Here is a 14,149-nt window from a genome sequence, read left to right as displayed (position 1 = left end):
TGGCAACCCTGTCTTCCATTCTTGGACACCTTGGGCGGGGGTCTGAACTTTTGAAAATCGTTGGAAAATTCATCCCCTTACATGCTCAGCAAGGAAGTGTGGTGCAGTGGTCAGAGTGTCGGACCAGAGCAGTGGTTCTCAACCCGGGGGTTGAATGACCCTTTCACAGGGGTTGTGGCAGGGCAAGCAGCTTGGTCGGGGGGTGGGGGGTATCCACACAACAGCCTTGCGGAGTAGATTGAGATAGAGTGTTCGTCTGTCTGGAGCAGCGGAAAAGAGCGAGATCGGCATGGTGGGACAAGAGGCGGAACTGAACTGAGAAACCCCAGAAACAACCCAGATTTATATACAATCATGAACAATGGATCTTCACGCCATGGGTCAGTTTCGGTTTAATTTCTGTGAAAGAACCCTTGCATAACTTTATGGTGGGGGGTCACCACAACATGAGGAACTGTATTAAAGGGTTGCAGGATTAGGAAGGCTGAGAACCACTGGACCATAGGATTGGGAAAGCTGGGCCAGCCCTACTCTCAGCCTCACCTACCTCACAGGGTTGTTGAGAGAATGCTTTGGGTCCCAACTGGTGGAGAAAGGTGGGACAGAAATGAAATGAATAACTGGTAGCTGGGCCGAGTCTCGAACGGGGAGAGGTTTGGGTGGGAATAGTTCTTTCAGGTTTAGGAAAGAGGGGAAATGAGATTGCCAAACAAGTTGCAGGTAAGTTTACACCTGCAGTCATCCTTGGATGCTGTGGTCCAAATTCAGGTCAGGCCATCGCTAAGGTTGCCAACAGGTCTGGAGAATAGAGAATGCAGAAAAACTGCCATCTTGGATGGCCCAGGCTAACCCAAACTCACATTTTGTAGGGGGTTAGACTAGATGACCCCAGAGGTTCCATCAACTCCTTGATGATGTGAGTGACAGCTTGGCTTCTACCCAGTTAGCACTTGGACGGGAGACCTTCAAGGAAGTCCAGGGTGCTATGTAGAGGCAGGCGATGGTAATTCACCTCTCAAGCTCTCTGGCTTGAAAAAAAACATGAGGATCCCCATAAGTCAGCTGTGACTTGACAGCATAAAGGAAGGAAGGTAGGTGTGGAAATAGGCAGGTGAAGCTTTGCTGGTGTGGAAGCAAATAACAACCTATTAAATCTCAGAGGGACAAGACTTTTTGTTTTCCAGGCCTGTTGGCTAGCAGCTTAGCAGAGGGACAAGACCTTTTGTTTTCCAGGCCTGTTGGCTAGCAGCTTAGCAGCTATGGGGAGGGATTGCTGCTCAGAGACCAGGTGGTATAGTTCTCCCCAGGTTGCCAGTGGCCTTCCAGGAGCCGCTAGGATGTTTCCTCTGAGCTAAAGGAAGTTGTCTTTTCCTGGGTGATTTCAGTTTTAGGAAGATGGCTTTTGCGGCCAATGTGCTGGTGTGGTGGTATGATTAGTATCAGACACGGATCTGGTAGACCCAGGTTCGAATTCCCCCTCTGCCATGGACTCTTGCTGGATGATTTTGGCCAAGTTTTCCTAGCCTATCTTACAGGGAATTTGTTTGATTCAGGCGGGTCATCACTTTGGTCTGAAGCAGTGGGACAAAGGTTGAGACCAACAAAAATTTATTCTGGGCAAAAGATTTTACGTCCATGCACGCGTCTTCCCATTCTTCAGGGTAATAAAAAAGGAAAGGTGAGAACAACATCGTAAGCCCCCTTTGGTCCCCACTGTGGCAGAAAGTGGGGAAGAGAGAGAAGGATTTTACGAGGGCACAGAGAAAAAAGGCAGAAAATCCTGTGAGGCTGAGAGAACTGCTCTGAGAACAGTTCTGAGAGAACTGTGACTGACCCAAGGTCACCCAGCTGTGGAGGAATGGGGAATCAAACCTGGTTCTGCAGACAGGGATAGTCAACCTGTGGTCCTCCAGATGTTCATGGACTACAATTCCCATGAGCCCCTGGCAGCATTTTTGGACAGGGGCTCATGGGAATTGTAGTCCATGAACATCTGGAGGACCACAGGTTGAGTACTCCTGGACTAGAGGCTGCCGCATTTAACCATCACACCACACTGGCTGCTTGTCTCTAAAAGTTCACCTTCCACCCTGCCCTCGGGGGCCAGAACAGGCAGAAATCAGTGGAAGAATCTTCTGCTTTCACTGAATCTCTCCACTGGAGAAGGCTGTGAATTTCCGCCCACCATGGAGCTGTTCCCAAGTGGTGTTAGAGATGAAAATGCACACCTCTGAGGCACGGGCGTTCTTGCAATCACCCCCAGGGATGGAGAAGTGTTAGGAATGGGGGGGGGGGACTTGGGTGGTGAGAAGAGGAGATTTTATTCCCCCTCCTGCTCTGGAACCACATGAAGCCTCACACCACAAGACTAGAGAGGAGCGTCACTTTTTGTGTGAGAGAGAAACCAAGACGCAGCTTTGCTCTGCTTCGGCCTCACTTGGAATCCTGTGTTCAGTTTTGGGCACCCCAGTTGAAGAGGGATGTAGACCAACTGGAGCGTGTCCAGAGGAGGGCAACAAAGATGGTGAGGGGTTTGGAGACCAAGACGTATGAAGAAAGGTTGGGGGAGCTTGGTCTGTTTAGCCTGGAGAGGAGACGACTGAGAGGGGATCTAATAACCATCTTCAAGTATTTAAAAGCCTGCCATGTAGAGGATGGTGCAAAGTTGTGCTCTCTTGTCTCGGAGGGACGGACCAGAACCAATGGGATGAAATTAATTCAAAAGAAATTCCGTCTAAACATCCGAAAAAAGTTCCTGATAACTAGAGTGGTTTCTCAGTGGAACAAGCTTCCTCGGGAGGTGTTGGATTCTCCATCTTTGGAAATTTTGAAACAGAGGCTGGATAGCCATCTGACAGAGAGGCTGATTCTGTGAAGGCTTAAGGGGGTGGCAGGTTACAGTGGGTGAGCAATAGAGTGTCCTGCCTAATGCAGGGGGTTGGACTAGATGACCCAGGAGGTCCCTTCCAACTCTATGATTATATTGATTTGGACAACGGGATGGAAATTGTAAAAAATAACATAGGGGATAGGTAGAGGTTGTAACCCCTGAATCTGGCCTGTGACCCATCAGAGCCAGTATGGCGGTGTGATTGTCAGCCTGGGTCAGCTTTCTCAACCTTTTGACCATGGAGGAGCCCCTGAAATGATTTCCCAAACTTTGAAGAGACCCAGGAGTGATGTCTGCTAGCCCCGCCTCCTGCTCATGCCCCTAGAAGTGACATCACCACCCATGCTAATAGGCAGGCTTGAGGAGAACTGAGTGGGGGAGAGACAGGAGGTGGTTTAAGGTAGAGGCATCCAGGTGCAGTAACCACAAGAGAACTCAGGCTTGTGAGGGGGAGCAGCGGAAATGGCCGGGTCTGTAGCTTTTAGCTGAGTCCTGAGTCCATTAAGGCAGGAAGGGAAGGGCCGCAGACCCCCTCATTGAAGAGTAATAGAGTTGGAAGGGACCTCCTGGGTCATCTAGTCCAGTGGTCCACAACCTTTTTCAAGCTGCAGACCGGTGGGGGGGAGGTCAATCCAGGCGCTGCGCATGCACGGCAGCCCATGTGCAAACACTCATGCCTGACAGGTCAGTGCATGCACGTTTGCACTATGCGTGGCCGCAAACGTGCATGAGCTGCAGGTCCGTGCATGCGCATTCGCGCCATGTGCTGCCACAAATGTGCAATCGCAGCATTTTTGCGCATGTGCTGCAGGTCCACGCATGTACGTTTGCGGCCGCACCTGGCACAAACGTGCATGCGCGGACCTGCCACACATGCACGTTTGTGCCGGTAGCCGTGCTTCCCTTTCCCCCCCCCTCCCGCAGAAAGAAGCTTGCCGGGCCACAAGCTAATCGGCCAATTTGGCGGCCGATTTGTTGCAGTCTGGGAAGTTTCTCACTGCGGGGGGGGGGCGGGGAGAGGGATCCGCGGCCCAGTGCCGAGGCCTTTGTGGCTCAGTGCCGTGCTGCAGCCTGGTGGTTGGAGACCACCAATCTAGTCCAACCCCCTGCACTGTGTGTGCAGGACATTCACAACCCTATTGCTCTTCCACTGTAACCTGCCAACCCCGTTGCCACAGACCACTGGGAGTGGCATGGACCCCAGTTGGGAATGGCTGGCAACAATAACAGCAAGCCTTTCATAGCATATAGGGAATGGCTGGCTTAGGTGGACCCCAGGCAACCCCAGGAAGGGGCTTTCCAAGCCAGTAAGAAGCAGAGATGGTTGGCCATTGCCTTCCTCTGCAGAGCCTTCCTTGGGGGTCTGCCATGCAAGGACTAACCCTACTTAGCTCCTGAGATCTGCTGCGATGGGACTGTACCAGTGTTGCCGTCTCTGGGCTGGAAAATTGCTGGAGAGTCAGGTAGTGGAGCCTGAGGAGGGCAGGGTTTGCTGACCTCAGGTATCCCAGTGATCCTCATGCTACAGTGTCTACCTTCTTTGGCAGCCATTTTCTCTAGGGGAGGAAATCTCTGTGGCCTGCAGGCGGGGAGTCATTCCAGGAGATTTTCAGCTACCATCTTGAGCAGGGGTAGTCAAACTGCGGCCCTCCAGACGTCCATGGACTACAATTCCCAGAAGCCCCTGCCAGCGTCTGGAGGGCTGCAGTTTGACTACCCCTGATCTTGAGTCTGGCTGCCCGACGTTATAGCTTGCCATTATACATACCTGGAGCTGCAGTGGGTGGTCGCTAGTAGAGGCATCTAAATGCTGCTCAGTCTGGAACTTCTTTCAAGACTGCTGGCGTCCCGTTTTTAAATCGCTTTCATGAGAGAGCAGGAGAGCTCCCCCCCCCGGTCTCCAGAGCTCTCAGCTTGAGCACGGAGGTCACCCAAGGATACTTGGCACGGTGGCATGTGGGTTGACGCCCTGGTGCCAAGATGACGTCGGTTCCCCCCCACGGCGGAGGCCCAGCTTCGAGCTCTGCTGGGATTGGACACGGTATCTCCTGGAGGCAGGATGCTGGGGGTCTCATTCAAGAAAGCCCAGTGTGATTTGGTTACTCTTTGGCCCTCTTTGACGGCACACTTTAACATATATTTGAAATAAAGATTGTTTAATATTCCCTAAATAGTATTTCTGCAACTTGCGCCTCTGAATTCAGCAATCGGTCCCACCGGTCAATGGGACTTACTCCCAAGTAGGAGCCTGGACATTTACTAGCCATGGTTGGTTAAATTCAGAGGAAAATCCCATTTGGTCCAATGAGAGTCTGAGGCTGTAACATCAAACATTCTTATTAGGGATAAACTTTTTCTCTAATTTTGCTGGGCCTGCAAAATGGAGCTCTTCCACCAGGCCTTTGATTGAGGCCATTTGATTGAACAACAAACCCCCTCCCCAGATATGCCCACCAAGTACACCATGGGGCACCCTACACTGCCAAATCTGCAGGGTTGTAGTCGATGTAATGGTTCACTTACCAATGATGTTATTGTTCTTGCTGTTACCGCTGTTATAAACTGTGATAGTTACTGAGCCTACATTGTATCTATTTTATAGTTTTCTCATTCTTTGTAAACCACCTTGAGCCACAAGGAGGGCGGCATATAAATACAATAAAGACATAAAAAAATAAAGGCATTATAGTTGCACTAGCAAGCAACCCCGAAGGGCGTAACTGGAAATTCGAATCTAGGCTAGTGCAATTGTATACAGAGAACTGCGGCCTTGGGTGGGTGAATGGGTGAATGGGTGGGGCTGTAAGATTGGCCAGGCTCCCTAATCTCCATTGGGGAGTTGGGGGTGTGGTTGCCAGATCCTCCACCATGTTGTGTCCATGAGTGTCATAAGATTGCAACCTACCGGGATTCAGCTGGAGGCCTGCCGTCCCTGTAGCCCGCTGCCTTTCCCACTCAATGCCGAGTTTTAAGTTAGGCATGCAATAGTTAAAATCTGCTACAGTTCTAGAATGTTCAGAGTTTTAATAAGGAGCTGTGGACCCAGGCCCAAATTGTGAATATTCTAGGGGGGCTAGGTTTGGTTTGGGAAGTATAATGTTATGGAATCTACCCTCCAAGGCAGCTCATTTCTCTAGAGCAGGGGTAGTCAAACTGCGGCCCTCCAGATGTCCATGGACTACAATTCCCAGGCTCCTGGGAATTGTAGTCCATGGACATCTGGAGGGCCGCAGTTTGACTACCCCTGCTCTAGAGGAACTGATCTCTGTCTCCTTGAGAGGAGCTATAAAACCAGAGGATCCCCAGGTGACACCTGGAGTCTGGCATCCGGTCTTCTCCCAGCGCATGGTAGAAGCCCAGATGGATCGGAACAAATGCAGGCGGAACTGCCATCCTTTTCCGTTTTGAAGAAGAAGCGGAAGGGTGGGGGGAGAGGCAGAGAGAGACAGCAAAGGTGACCCAATGCAAATGAGGGCAGATTCCCTTCACTTTGCAGCGCTGTGCAGAGGAAGAAGCCTTGGCTGATGGTGCCTGTTTCCCCAGCCCACAATGACCGACCGGGGGTTGCCAGCACTGGGTTCAGACATTCCTGGTGAATTTGGGTGGAGCTGGGGAGGGCAGAGAAGAAGGGGGATCATTGCCATAAATTAGCTCTCCAAAGCAGCCATCTTCTCCTGGGAATCTGCTAACTATAATCTGGAGATCGCTCAGACCCAGTTGGGAGCTGAGGGCCCTACAATGATGACAAACCTTTCTACCCTCTCTTCAGTGATTTTGCATCTGGAGAGCCAGCTTTGTGGAGTGATTAAGAATGGTGTCCAAAATTGCCAATGCCGACTATATTTCAAGTCGTCATGGCGGGGTATTGGGAAAAGTTTTCAATTAGCAATAATCGCGCCTCGGATTAACCTCATTGGCTACGATACTGCCACTGCGCAAAGCAAGTACCTAGAGGAGCTTTAGGACAGGTGAACATATGTAGTCTGGAAATGTTTTTATGATGTTAAGTGATCGCTGTCTGAGATGGCACATTCTTTTTATTACTGATTTGAAATGTTTTATATCCTTTTATATTTTCCTTTTGTATTGTAATGGCCTATGGCTACATGCAATAAAATCTGACTTGACTTGATTAAGAATGGTGGCCTCTAATCTGGAGAACCGGGTTTGATTCCCCACTTTTCCTCCACATGTGGCCAGCTGGGTGAGCTTGGGACAGTCCTAGTTCTCTCAAAGCCCTCTTAGCCCTACCTCCCTCACAGGGTGACTGTTGTGGGGTGAGGAAGGGAAGGAGACTGGAAGCCACTTTGAAGCACATGAGGACTGCTGGGTGACCTTTGTTCTTTCAGAGCTCTCTCAGCCCCACCTCCCTCTCAGGTTGTCTGTTGTGGGGAGAGGAAAGGAAGGAGATTGGAAGTTGCTTTGAGGCACATGAGGCCTGCTGGTTGATCTGTTCTTTCAGAGCTCTCTCAGCCCCACCTCCCTCACAGGGCTGGGACTGGCCCAAGATCACCCAGCTGGCTGCATGTGGAATGGGAGCAGGGAATCAAACCCAGATCTCAAGTTGAGAAGCCAGGCTGGTCCTCAGGAGGTCAGTTCTACTAGCAAATCACCTCTGCTTCTTGCTAGCCTTGAAAGCCCCTCGCTGAGGTCCTTATATGTTGGAAACTAAGCAAAGTTGATGCTTGGATGGCAGATCACTGAGGAAGACGCTGCAGAGGAAGGTCACAGCAAACCCCTTCTGTTTCTCGCTTGGCTTGATAGCCCCTTGCGGGATTTGCCAAAAATTGCATGCACTAATGTGGGTTTTGACCACCTTTGCACTTTGCACACCTACAAAGAGATGTAATACCACTCCCCAAACCTTGCCCACCCTGAAGCCTGCCCTTCCAGGCTACTCTCCAGGAATTTCCTCCTGGAAAGTTGGCAACCCTATGGGGAACATCAGTTAAGCTGCTGACCCTCAGCCTCAAAGGATTTCTGAACCAGCATTAGCTTTGCCTGATGCCTGAGCACACAGGACACACCTCTCCAAAGCATAAGGGTTGCACATGTCAGAGCAGGGCTGTCAAGAGCCGCTGGTCGCCTATGGTGAGCGAGAATCACCTCTAGGCGACTAGGCATTGGTGGAAAAACAAGCCAGCACACATTTGGGGATGTGATTGCACAACCGATGCCGGAGCATTTTGGAAGATCACGTTCCCACATTGGCACCAGACCAAAACTCTGCTCTTGCTTCTCCCCCTCTGGGGCAGAGGATGCGTCAGGCCGTGGCCTGTGTCCGGAGGGTGAATGGCTGGAGGGTGTTCCCAGCCTCCCACGGCTGCATGGCCCAGCTGCTCTCCAGTTCCCCATCACCGGCCAGCCATGAAGGAAGAGGTTGCAGGTCACTAGGTCAGGGCAGATCAAAGAAGCTGACCCCCTCCCCGCCCCTGTTGTGTCTGGAGGACGTTAACCCTTTGCAAGCTCCACTGCTGCAGTAGCAACAGAAGGGACAGAGCTGAAAGGCTGCAGCCTCAGGATTGGGAAAGAAGAAGGGAATGGAGGAGCAGAAGGGACGCGAGCCCTGGATCGGGGCAAGAAGAGAGGGTAAAGACATCTCTTTGTACTCATACAATCTCTCTCCCCGTGTGGATGCAGAAATGGAGGCACTCTTAAGGGGCTACTCCAATGCCATCTCATGAGAGATTGTTCTCCCCCTGCTGTTCTTTTCCGGTAATGTGCACACTCGGACACACACCCTTGGCTGCGAAATCTGCGCAACCTCCGAATTCTCGTAATGTTGAGCATCCGGCATGCATGCGCGGACACCTCTCGCCGGATCTTGCCTGCATATTAAGGCATTTTGGCTGAGTAGAAACGAAGGGATTAAAAGTATTGCCCAGTGGAGTCTTTGCCCTTTATGTTCCAAGCTGATATCTTTCTAGGTTCTCCGAAGCCAATAGGCTTAGAACAGCGTCACTCTGATTAGGACAGTGGTGGTCTTGTTCGGACACAGTACTAGGGTTGCCAGCCTCCAGGTGGGGCCTGGAGATCTCCGAGAATTACAGCTGATCTCCAGATGACAGAGATGAATTCCCCTGGAGAAAGCGGCTGTTTTGGAGGGTGACCTGCACGACATTCTACCCTACTGAGATCTCTCCCCACCTCCCGCCCAGCTTGACATTTAAATGTCCCAGGAATTTCTCAAACCCAGAGTTGGCAACTCTGGTGAAACAGCTTTGGGGAAGAAATGGTTGGGCACCCTCACAAAAAGGATATCCAGAGAGTGGCAATTATGGAGTTTTGTTGATGTTAATCTTCTTCTTCTTCTTCCACCTTCATTCCTAGAACTTCTGGGAACTCCATCTTAAGAACCATTTAGCCAAGGTGGGGTTACTCAGTTGCTGAGCCCTCAGTGGTCTAAACCAGGGGTAGTCAACTTGTGGTCCTCCAGAAGTTCATAGACTACAATTCCCATGAGCCCCTGCCAGCAAATGCTGGCAGGGGCTCATGGGAATTGTAGTCCATGAACTTCTGGAGGACCACAAGCTGACTACCCCTGGTCTGAACCATCAGCTACCAGCGCTTCCTAGCTACTGCAGCGCTCCCAGGGAGGATTGTTCAGGTCTTCCCAGCTAGCAAATTCAGCTCTGTCCCTTTTGGATCTAATGCTTGTAAAACAAGCTTTGCCCTTCAGTGAGCACTCGTCCTTTCAGCTAGTCCAGGGCATTAGATGACCTCTCCGTGTCATGGTGGCTCTTTCAAAAGCATGCTCCGTGAGCCTTTGCTGAACACACAAATTAACACAACCTACATAGACTCTTGTGGCGCACGGCGGTAAGGCAGCGGACATGCTGTCTGAAGCTCTGACTATGAGGCTGGGAGTTCGATCTGACTCAAGGTTAATTCAACCTTCCATCCTTCCGAGATTGGTACAATGCGTACCCAGCTTGCTCGGGGGAAACGGTAATGACTGGGGAAGGCACTGGCAAACCACCCCATATTGAGTCTGCCATGAAAACGCTAGACAGCTTCAACCCAAGGGTCAGACATGACCCGGTGCTTGCACAGGGGATACCTTTACCTTTACATAGACATCAGCTATCTGTTAGCCTGGTTTGTCTACATAAGGTCTATCTAAGTATTTGCAGTCTGATCACAGCTAGCTCCCCAATCCCTTTCCCCCAGCACAGGCTTACATAACACAGATTTCACCAACCCCCACGTAGGTTTCATATGAATCTAGGGATGCCAGACCCCCACTGGGGCCTGGGGATTCCCTGCTTTGGGACCTTTCCCCCCACTTCAAAGGCTCAAGAAAGCAGGGGGAATCCCCTCCCCACAATCCCTCCCTCTGAAAATTGCTGAGCTTCCATTTGTGGCTCTGCCACCCATAGACGCCACCCGCCACCCTTACGCTAGTGCCCCTGCCCCTGAAGCTTGTGCAGCCGCTTTGTGTGGCTCTGCCAACAACAGCCTTGCAGGTTTCACGTGGGGGGGAGCAGGTGCAGTGGTCATGGGCAGGTAGCAGAGCTGCAAATGGAGTCTCTGCAAGTTTTGGATGAGAGGGGAGCAGGCACCATGTGTGCAGGTGTGTGCAGGTGGCAGAACCACAAAATGCAGTTCCACAAGTTTTGGGTGGGGGGAGCAGGTGTGAGCCACGGCTCCTGGTTTGGTTTGGGCGCAGAACGCTTGATCAGGCTTTCTTAATGAGGGTTTTGTGAAACCCTGGGGTTTCGTGATGACCCTGGAAGGGTTTCCCAAGTGGGTGGGAGTTAATTTTTAATAAACCTGAACAGTTCTAAAGGGCCTGCAAAAGGGAGCTCCTCCGCCAGGCATTTGGTTGAGGTCGACCGAAACCGTCACTTCCCATAGGCCCCCCCAAGCCCCCCGCTCCTACTATGACTGACACCAATCTGCCCAACCTACTGGGCCCCAGTAAGAGTTGAGCTGAGGCTCCTTACAGTTTCCACCATTCTTTAATGTTGTTGTTATGTTAACATTATTGTTATCACCTTGTTGTTACTATAAATCATGTTACCTGTATCTTTTTCTTGTTTCATGTGAACCGCCCTGAGCCTTCGGGGAGGGTGGTATATAAATTCAATATATAAACAAACAAATAAATAAATAAATTTTGGAATTCATTTATTGGGTGATATGACCATATATTCGAATGGGTAGCCGTGTTGGTCTGAAGTGGCATAATAAAATCAAAGTCCAGAGAGCACCTTTAAGACCAACAAAGATTTATTCAGGGCGTGAGCTTTCGAGTGCAAGCACTCTTCATCAGACTATGATCTTCTTACATGACAGGGAGTGTATAGCAAAAATCAATTCTGTTACATCAGTAGACTGTGTCACACCCAAATACCGCCAATGATAAACCTTTGTCAAAACGGGATTGTTTGGCTGTTTTGACAAAGGTTGATCATTGGCTGTATTTGGTTGACACAGTCTACTGATGTAACAGAATTGATTTTTGCTATATATTTCCTGTCATGTAAGAAGATTATAGTCTAACGAAGATGACCACATATGGTCACATCAAATGGCCAATGATGGGAAGGCGAGGGACCCTGGGTGGACATATACACAGCTCTGCTTCCCAACCATATTCTGCACGATCGGGCCACTTTTGGGGCTTCTCAAAACCTGAAGAATGTTTCAGGGGTGTCTCTACAGGTAAAAAGTTGAGAATGTGTGCTCTGGAGTTTTGCTGAAAAGCCAGAGAAGAAGAAGAAGAAGAAGAAGAAGAAGAAGAAGAAGAAGAAGAAGAAGAAGAAGAAGAAGAAGAAGAAGAAGAAGAAGAAGAGTTGGTTCTTATATGCTGCTTTTCTCTACCCGAAGGAGTCTCAAAGTGGCTTCCAGACACCTTCCCTTTCCTCTCCCCACAACAGACACCCTGTGAGGTGGGTGAGGCTGAGAAAGCCCTAATATCGCTGAATAAGAAGAGTTGGTTCTTATATGCTGCTTTTCTCTACCCGAAGGAGTCTCAAAGTGGCTTCCAGACACCTTCCCTTTCCTCTCCCCACAACAGACACCCTGTGAGGTGGGTGAGGCTGTCAGAGCCCCGATATTCCTGCTCAGTCAGAACAGTTTTATCAGCACTGTGGCGAGCCCAGCTGGCTGCATGTGGGAGAGTGCAGAATTGAACCTGGCTTGCCAGATTAGAAGTCCACGCTCCTAACCACTACACCAAACTGGAGCATTCCTCACCACCGCCATGTCTTCAATAGGCTGACATCATTTTCACCTGATGTCAACATGTTAGGGAGCTCCTGGACGATGCCCCAAGTCTCCCCACCGTAAGACCGATTCTATCTGGTGACCCTATAGGAATCCTAGAGTTGTGCCAAGGCCAGTTTGAAAGTCTCTGGCATTGCAAAGCAAAACAAAACACAAGAGCTTCTTCAAGACTTGGGCCTCCACCGGCGAAAGCTTTCATAAACGAGGGCCCACTTCATGCGAGGCACTGAGCCGTGTGAAGGGAAAATTATTATTTACGAGCGTAGGGCCCATCAGTTTTGATGGCTAGCCGAATGCCTGATTTATTATGTTTCGCAGCACTCAGAAAATGTCTATGGAATTAGAAGTTACATCACGCCAATTTGTATTTTCTTCAGTGTTCCCCTATTGATACCTGATTTATGCTGAATTCTTATTTTGATTTATAGTAAAACAGTGTTTTTGTTCAAGTTTCCGTCTAGATTTGTAAAGGCTACCAAGGGATGCGTTGGAATAAGTAGCGATCAAGGAAGTATTGACACAGTGATAATATAGCAATAAACTTTGTTAAATATTAAATAATGTTTAAGATTCAGATGAGAGGGAGATAGGGCGATTTATGTTGAGAACTTGAAGATGAGGGGATCATTCTAGATCTTTATTAATCTACTAGCGGAAAAACCCGTTGTACAGAAAATCCAACAGGTTCCAGGCTTCCCCACTGGGCAGCTCTGGCGAGGCCTGTTAAGAACATGGCAGGGTTGCTCAGGGTGGGGGTGAACTCTGGCAGGGGCTCCCAGCCTCCTCTCCCCCACCCCTGGCACCTCTGGTGAAGCCACGGCAGGGCTGCTCATGATGGGGTCCACCTTACCTGACTGCTACCTTTTTGTGCAGTAGGAAGGTGGAAGGGGAGACAGTCAGGGATGGGGCTTTTCCTGCCTAATTGGTGCTTTGGTATGACTGACTCCCCAATGGCCCAGTCAGGTAGGCAATGAGTCCCAACTCCTCCCACCACCCCAGTGAGGCTTTATTTGTGTTACAGATATTTAATTCTATTATATAATGAATAGCAGTTCCCATATTGCTATCTACAATTTCTTTTCTGTATGTCTATTTTTTTGCATGAAAAATATGCTCCCAACAATTAATTAGATAGTCGTCTAGATAGTTGTCTGGCCCGAAGTCACAACCTCTCAGCCTAGCCTACCTCACAGGATTGTTGTGAGGGTGAAATGTCACCGGAGAGAATGCTGGCTTATTCGCTACTATACCCCCTGAGAGCTGGCACAGTTCCAGCTGCCATCATTTAAACCAACCCCCCTAGTAATCTCTTTAATCCGTCAAAAATATCAAGGGAAATTAGTTGCTTCTTTCTTTGCCTGCTCATTTCCACACATAAGGACTCTACGAAAGGATCAGAACTTTTTTTCTCCTGGCCAGTTGGCATCTCTAGGTGTGGTTCGAGTGTCGGATTAGGATCTGGGAGACACAGGTTCAAATCTCCTCTCTGCCACGGAAGCTTGCTGGGTGACCCTGGGCCAGCTGCAAAATCTTGCCCTAATCAATCACACAGGATTGTCCTTGTGTGGATAAAAATAAGGGGAGATCAGGATTTGTAAGCCACTCTGGGTGTCCACTGGGGAAGAAAAGTAGGGTATAAATACAAAAATGGCTCACAAAAATGGCTACTATTGTAGAATCAAAGTGTAGCATATAATGGAGCATGTTGACCTAGATAGCATGGGCTAGCCTGATTTTTTTTTTCAGATTGTGGAAATGAAGCAGGGAATGGCCCCAGTTTGTACATAGATGAGAGACCAGCAAGGAGGTGCAGAGACAGGTGATGGTAAGCCACCTCTGAACATCTCTTGCTTTGGAAACACTTTGGCAGACGTTTTCCAACCTTTTGACTATGGCATAAACTCCTGAAAAAATTTGCCAGCTTTGAGATAACCCTGATGTCAGCTGGCCTCAGAAGTGACATGTCACCCCCTCTCTCCAAAGGGATTAAGCTAGGAGTAAGATGAGACTGACCAGGGAAGTCCATTA

General features: G+C 49.7%; 1 non-coding gene across 1 annotated transcript; it reads right to left on the bottom strand.

The window, feature by feature from the left end:
- Nucleotides 1-6,693: 6,693 nt before the first annotated feature.
- Nucleotides 6,694-6,833, bottom strand: LOC143839185 (U4 spliceosomal RNA). The gene has a single exon (XR_013231645.1). It is a non-coding gene; the product is annotated as a U4 spliceosomal RNA (small nuclear RNA).
- Nucleotides 6,834-14,149: the final 7,316 nt, after the last annotated feature.

This window comes from Paroedura picta, chromosome 5, assembly GCF_049243985.1.
Source record: "Paroedura picta isolate Pp20150507F chromosome 5, Ppicta_v3.0, whole genome shotgun sequence".
Taxonomy (NCBI): domain Eukaryota; kingdom Metazoa; phylum Chordata; class Lepidosauria; order Squamata; family Gekkonidae; genus Paroedura; species Paroedura picta.
The sequence above is the reverse complement of the archived record's forward strand: the minus strand, read 5'-3'. Positions and strand labels throughout refer to the sequence as shown.